At 42.0% G+C, this 6331-nt stretch overlaps 1 pseudogene; it reads right to left on the bottom strand.

Annotated features, from left to right (window-relative positions):
- Nucleotides 1–5057: 5057 nt before the first annotated feature.
- Nucleotides 5058–5757, bottom strand: LOC102271316 (large ribosomal subunit protein uL1 pseudogene; annotated as a pseudogene).
- Nucleotides 5758–6331: the final 574 nt, after the last annotated feature.

Raw genomic sequence — 6331 nt, 5'->3', positions numbered from 1 at the left:
TGAAAAAATGTATAGCTCATTGTTTAAGGGCTGTATTTGTTTAAAATTAAGATTTCAAGATGAATTAAGCTAATCACAGGACTATTTTAAGTTCAGAGTCCTGTGTAACTGAATGGGTCACCTGTCCAGGAAGGTGACCCTGACTTACTAAGTGTGACACATTGAAACCTCAGATTCCCACTCACTAAGATGTAGCTATGTGGGCAGAAGCACAGGTAGAAGAGCCAGCCTACTGTGCTCAAATCTCCACTTTTCCATTGGCATTTTAATTGAGCAAGTACTCTGAGACTAATTTCCTAATGTGCAAATAAAGATAGTGCCTATAAAATACAGTTGTTGAAAGAATTAAATAAATCTCAAATATGCAAAGTGCTAGAGAAACTCTGATGGCCTGAGGAGGCTTATTCTTTCCCTTCTTTTGATCATTTAGCAAAAAGCTAGTTCAACAGGGCCTCTGACTGATAGCATCAACATTTGATTTGCAAACTCTCTACTTGAGTTCCTCAAGCTACAAAAGATTATTTCCTGAATCAGGAAATATGCATTGTTACATGGTGGGCTGTATGTTCTTAGTTCCTTTGCCATGCTTAGAGTTTGTCTTCTGGAGGACCCCCTGTGGTTCAGCTGTTCACACGTCAAAATATATCTCAATGCTGAAAGGATGGGGAGATGCTCATTCTGCTAGCTCTGTCTCTACACTTATACATACAGTTGACCCTTGGACAACACAGGTTTGAACTGTGTGGGTCCACTTATATTTAGATTTTTTTCCAATAAATACATACTCAGTACTATATGATTCACAGCTGGTTAGATCCCCAGATGCAGAACCTCAAATATAGATGGTCACCTGGAAAGTTAAACAGATTTTTGACTGCAAAGAGTAGTGGCACCCCTAACCTCTAAGTTGTTCAAGGATCAGAGTGTGTACTATGTTCTACTGCCTTTATTCCTCTTCACAGCAAATGCACAGGACAGTTCCAGGTACCAGGTATGTGCTATGTGTGTTTCCTGTTAGCCATTATCTAAGACTATATCCACCCTGCCTTAAACATGTGGACATTTCCTGGAAAAATAAATTTGCTTTTTATTCCTCCTTGTATCAGTTTTCATATGGACAGTTACCAAATAGCCGCAAATTTGGCAGCTTAAAAAAATAACAAATTTCTTCTCTTATAATTCTGGAAGCCAGAAGTCTGAAATCCGTTGGTGAAGCCACACTCCCTTCAAGGGTTGTGAGGAACAATCCACTGGATGCTTCTACTTAACTTTTAGTGGTAGCCAGCCATTCTAGGCTTATAGCTGCATCACCCTAATCTCTGCCTCCAACCTCACTGCATCTTCTCCTTTGTAAATATCCTCTTCTCTGTGTGTCTGTCCCTAAACTCCCTCCTCCTTGCTTTTACACAGATACAGGTGATTCCTTTTGGGACCCACCCAGATAATTTAGGAAAAGCCTGTTAAGATTGTTAATCACTTCTTTTGCCATATAAGACAATATTCAGTCTCTTCATCATATAAGGTAATTAGTAGACATAGGTTCTGGAGATCAGAACCTGGACATATCTTTTGGATGGCCAACATTCAGCCTCTGTATCAGACATTTATCACTGTCTTCTGTAAGTGTAACCAAGCAGGGCCCTATGGGGTCTTCCCAGAACAAACCTCTCTCCCTCATGTCCTGTGCTTGCCTCCTATCTGTAGAAAAACTTTAGCCTCCTAGGCTTTCCCTGAGTTCCAAAGTGTAAATTTAAGAAGACAATGAGAAAATACAGAAAGTCAAGTCAAGCAGTCAAAGGCAATACAAACAATCAAACAAGACAAAATAATAATGGTTTAGCCATTAAATAGAATCATGGATCTCCTCAAAGGCTATAGACAATATTCTGAGCCACAACCTTTGAGCAGTTTTGCAAATACCAGAACTCCCACCAGGTGGAAGAAGTTAACTGTATGCTGGCAGAAGCATGTAGACTCCTGACCAGTTAGATCTAGAAGGCTAATGATACTGACTCCCAATTACCTCACCACCAATCAATCAGAAGAGCGTCCCTGAACTGATCATGCACCATACAAACCCACCTCCCTTATCCTATCTTTAAGACTCTTTCCCTGAAAGCCTTCAGGGAGTTCAGACATTTAAGCACTAGCTACTCAGACTTCTTGCTTGGCACCATGTAGTAAACGCTGCACTTTACTTCACCTCAATCCAGAGTCATTAGATTTGTTTTACTGTGTGTGGGCACGGGGACCCAACTTTTGTTCAGTGACAAAAGCAGTATTTCTCAACCTTGTCTATGCAGTGAAATTGTCCAGGGAGCTTTCAAAAGTCCTGATGCCAGAATTCCTCTCCAGGAATACTAATGCATTGGTTTGGGAATGACTTGTATATTAAGAATCTTCAGTCTCCCCAGCTGATTTTGAAATTTAGCCAATATTGAGAAACGTTGAATTAGGTAACAGTTTAAAATCCTCTGGGGATTTTCAGTTAAAGACAACCTTGAAAAAAGGCATTATACCAAAAGATTTTCAGTGTTTCATTTTCACAATTTAGATTAGTATTTATATTACAGAAGTACTGGGGACTGTAAATAGGTATTCTGAGTGCATAATTTATTCAGATTGACTGAATTAATATCAATCTATATGCTAGAGTTTCTAGATTCACTCTGGTAGCATTGCAACTGTAAGTGGGCCACATAATTGATCAGGTGACACTGATAGCTGATGATTAATGAAAATGGCAGCAAATCCAAGTACTATGTTGAGGAATAACTTAAAAAAATTTTGACAAACAAAATTGCTGCAGTGAATTTCGCATGAACCATCCACGTCCTAAAGATTCCCTGAAAGGACCCAGAAGACGTTCTTTCCACCAAGGACAAAGGATATACTTTGGGGAGGGGTGTCATCATCTTTGACAAGCAATTTTGTGGCAATTTTGTATAGATTATAGATGTCAGTGGGACTTTCCTGGTGGCTCAGATGGTAAAGAACCCTCCTGCAGTGCGGGAGACCTGGGTTTGATCCCTGGGTCAGGAAGATCCCCTGGAGAAGGGAATGGCTACCCATTCCAGTATTCTTGCCCAGAAAATTCCATGGACAGAGGAGCCTGGTGAACTATAGTCCATGAGGTCACAAAGAGTCAGACATGGCTGAACGACTAACACGTGCACACACACACATCCTGCCCCCCCCCCCACATATGTAGATGCTAGTAGAATTTTCTGTGGTTGAAATGGATTGAATTCAACTACAACTAAGAGAGTGAAATGACCCCAAGGAGGTAAAGATCAAAATGGGTATCGCTGTCAAAATAGATTTCAGAGTTAGTATAGTCATCAAAATGGTCTGCCTTTAAGAATCTTGTAGGTTCATTATTATTATTCATGACCTGAGTACTGAAATACAGGGCAGCCTCCCAAAAGTCATCTTTATTTTAACTACACATTATTTTTGATTGTATAATTGAAAAATATATTTGTATGTATATTTTACATATATATATGTATGTGTGTGTTAATTGCTCAATTTTTTCCGACTCTTTGCAACCCATGGACTGTCTCCTGACAGAATCCTCTGTCCATGGAATTCTCCAGACAAGAATATTGGAGTGGGTTGCCATTCCCTTCTCCAGGTGATCTTCCCAAGCCAGGGACTGAACCCGGGTCTCCCACATTGCAGGCAGATTCTTTACTATCTGAGCCACCAGGAAAGCCCATGTGTGTGTATAGTTGTGTATATATACATATGTGTGTGCATATATATATATATATGTGTGTGTATGTGTGCAAATATATATATATATAATGATGTGTTTATATATGTAAAACAAGATCCTGTAAACAGATTTTGTGTCACAGTGCCAAACACATTTCCGAGAAATATATTAATTCAGAACTCACTGAATGAAAAGATTAGATATACCCGTGAGACACTCCTATAGTAATCTCTGAAATATGAACTTTGGTTTCTCCTCTTAGCCTTTTTCAGTGATGCCAGGAAACATTCTTCAAGATAACTAGGCCTAGGGAGAGAAAAAAGCAAAGATACTTCAAGGAATTTTGTTTTTTAGAAGCAGATAAACTTATTAAGTAGAAGTTATGCTTTATGGTAATTAACCAGTTACAAGTGCATTTAAATGCATGTGTGTGGAAACCATAGAAGTCAGAATTGTCTTGAAAGTCCAGTGTTCTGGCTCAGCACGTGCCAGTTGCCAGTGCAACCCAAGGTGAAACCATACATGCAGGAAATTCAGGGCAACAATGACATCAGGCTGGATTGGCAATTCCATATTCATTGTTACAGGTAAGCATTACAGAATGTGAAAGTCTAAAGACCAGAAGACTATTACTAAAGTGATTCTTACTACAGATCCTTACTTCTACTTAATACTTCCATAGGTTTCTGCTGCTGCTGCTAAGTAGCTTCAGTCAGGTCCGACTCTGTGTGACCCCATAGATGGCAGGCCATCAGGCTACCCCATCCCTGGGATTCTCCAGGCAAGAACACTGGAGTGGGTTGCCTTTTCCTTCCCCAATGCATGAAAGTGAAAAGTGAAAGTGAATTCTCTCAGTTGTGTCCAACTCTTCCCGACCCTATGGACTGCAGCCTACCAGGCTCCTCTGTCCATGGAATTTTCCAGGCAAGAGTACCGGAGTGGGTTGTCATTGCCTTCTCCAACTTCCACAGGGCCCAGGTAGCAAATCCTCAACTCTGGGGCCATTTCACTATCTTACGCATCCGGTCCCATCACTTCATGCGAAAGAGATGGAGAAACAGTGGAAACAGTGTCAGACTTTATTTTTGGGGGCTCCAAAATCACTGCAGATGGTGACTGCAGCCATGAAATTAAAAGACGCTTACTCCTTGGAAGGAAAGTTATGACCAACCTAGATAGCATATTCAAAAGCACAGGCATTACTTTGCCAACAAAGGTCCGTCTAGTCAAGGCTATGGTTTTTCCTGTGGTCATGTATGGATGTAAGAGTTGGACTGTGAAGAAGGCTGAGCGCCAAAGAACTGATGCTTTTGAACTGTGGTGTTGGAGAAAACTCTTTTTTTTTTGGTTTAGTATGGTTTATTAAGCTGTGCCTTAGTACAGATGCTGGGGCTTGCCCATAGTGCTTTTAATGTACAAGGCCCTGACGTTCTGCCAATTTTTCTTGAGCGATGACACCAGGAAGTTGACAGCTAAGTGGATGTTGTACACAAGCTCATCATCTGTCATCTTCACGTGGCCAACAGCCACTGCCAGACACAGCACCTTCTTCATCTGGAACTTGATCGTGGACTTCACTTCATCAACTTTGGCCACCATGTTCTCATTGTGGGTCAGCAAGGAAGGGAACTTGCCAGCCTTGTTCAGGCCTGGGCCCAGGATTCGGGTATCTGCTTGATCAGAGACTCTGAAGCCAAAAAGGCATCATATTTCTTGGCCAGCTTCTTGACCAGTTTCTTATTCTTGTTGAGTTTTTTCAGCGCCTCGATGTCCGTGTGGGGGATATCCACAGCCTTGGCCTCATCACAATGCTGCTGGTCCCCCAAGACACACACGGAGAACTTGGGGCGGGGAGTGGACTTAAGCCTGACGGTGCCCGAGAAGCGTTTGTCCTTCTGAGGGTCATAGTTCTTCAGGCTGATCTGAAGCTCCACCGTCTCCAAAAACTTTCTGTGCTTGCGCTGGTTCCCGTGCAGGACTTCCCTCACTGCCTCGTAGAGGGTGTCGTGGGAGACTTTGCTGCTCATAGTTCTCTATGCCGCAATAACCGGAAAAGAGAGTGGAGAAAACTCTTGAGAGTTTTGCAAGGAGATCCAACCAGTCCATTCTGAAGGAGATCAACCCTGGGATTTCTTTGGAAGGAATGATGCTAAAGCTGAAACTCCAGTACTTTGGCCACATCATGCGAAGAGTTGACTCATTGGAAAAGACTCTGATGCAGGGAGGGATTGGGGGCAGGAAGAGAAGGGGACGACAGAGGATGAGATGGCTGGATGGCATCACTGACTTGATGGACGTGAGTCTGAGTGAACTCCAGGAGTTTGTGATGGACAGGGAGGCCTGGCATGCTGCGATTCATGGGGTTGCAAGGAGTCGGACATGACTGAGCGACTGAACTGTACTGAACTGAACACTTAAATGGACCACAGAAACTGTAAACAATCAGTGGTCCTTCTGATGCCCATGGCAGGAAGATGCCAGCTGTCCTCTTGGGAAAGTGCAGTTTCATTTAACTGGTGTCAACATTTGATACTATAAATCTTCCATCTGAAGATTGTCTTCTATGTCAATTAGTACCAGTTTATTTGAAATAGATTTCTTGGTGTTAAA

Source organism: Bos mutus, chromosome 1 (assembly GCF_027580195.1).
Source record: "Bos mutus isolate GX-2022 chromosome 1, NWIPB_WYAK_1.1, whole genome shotgun sequence".
Taxonomy (NCBI): Eukaryota; Metazoa; Chordata; class Mammalia; order Artiodactyla; family Bovidae; genus Bos; species Bos mutus.
This window is presented reverse-complemented; position numbering and strand designations above follow the sequence as displayed.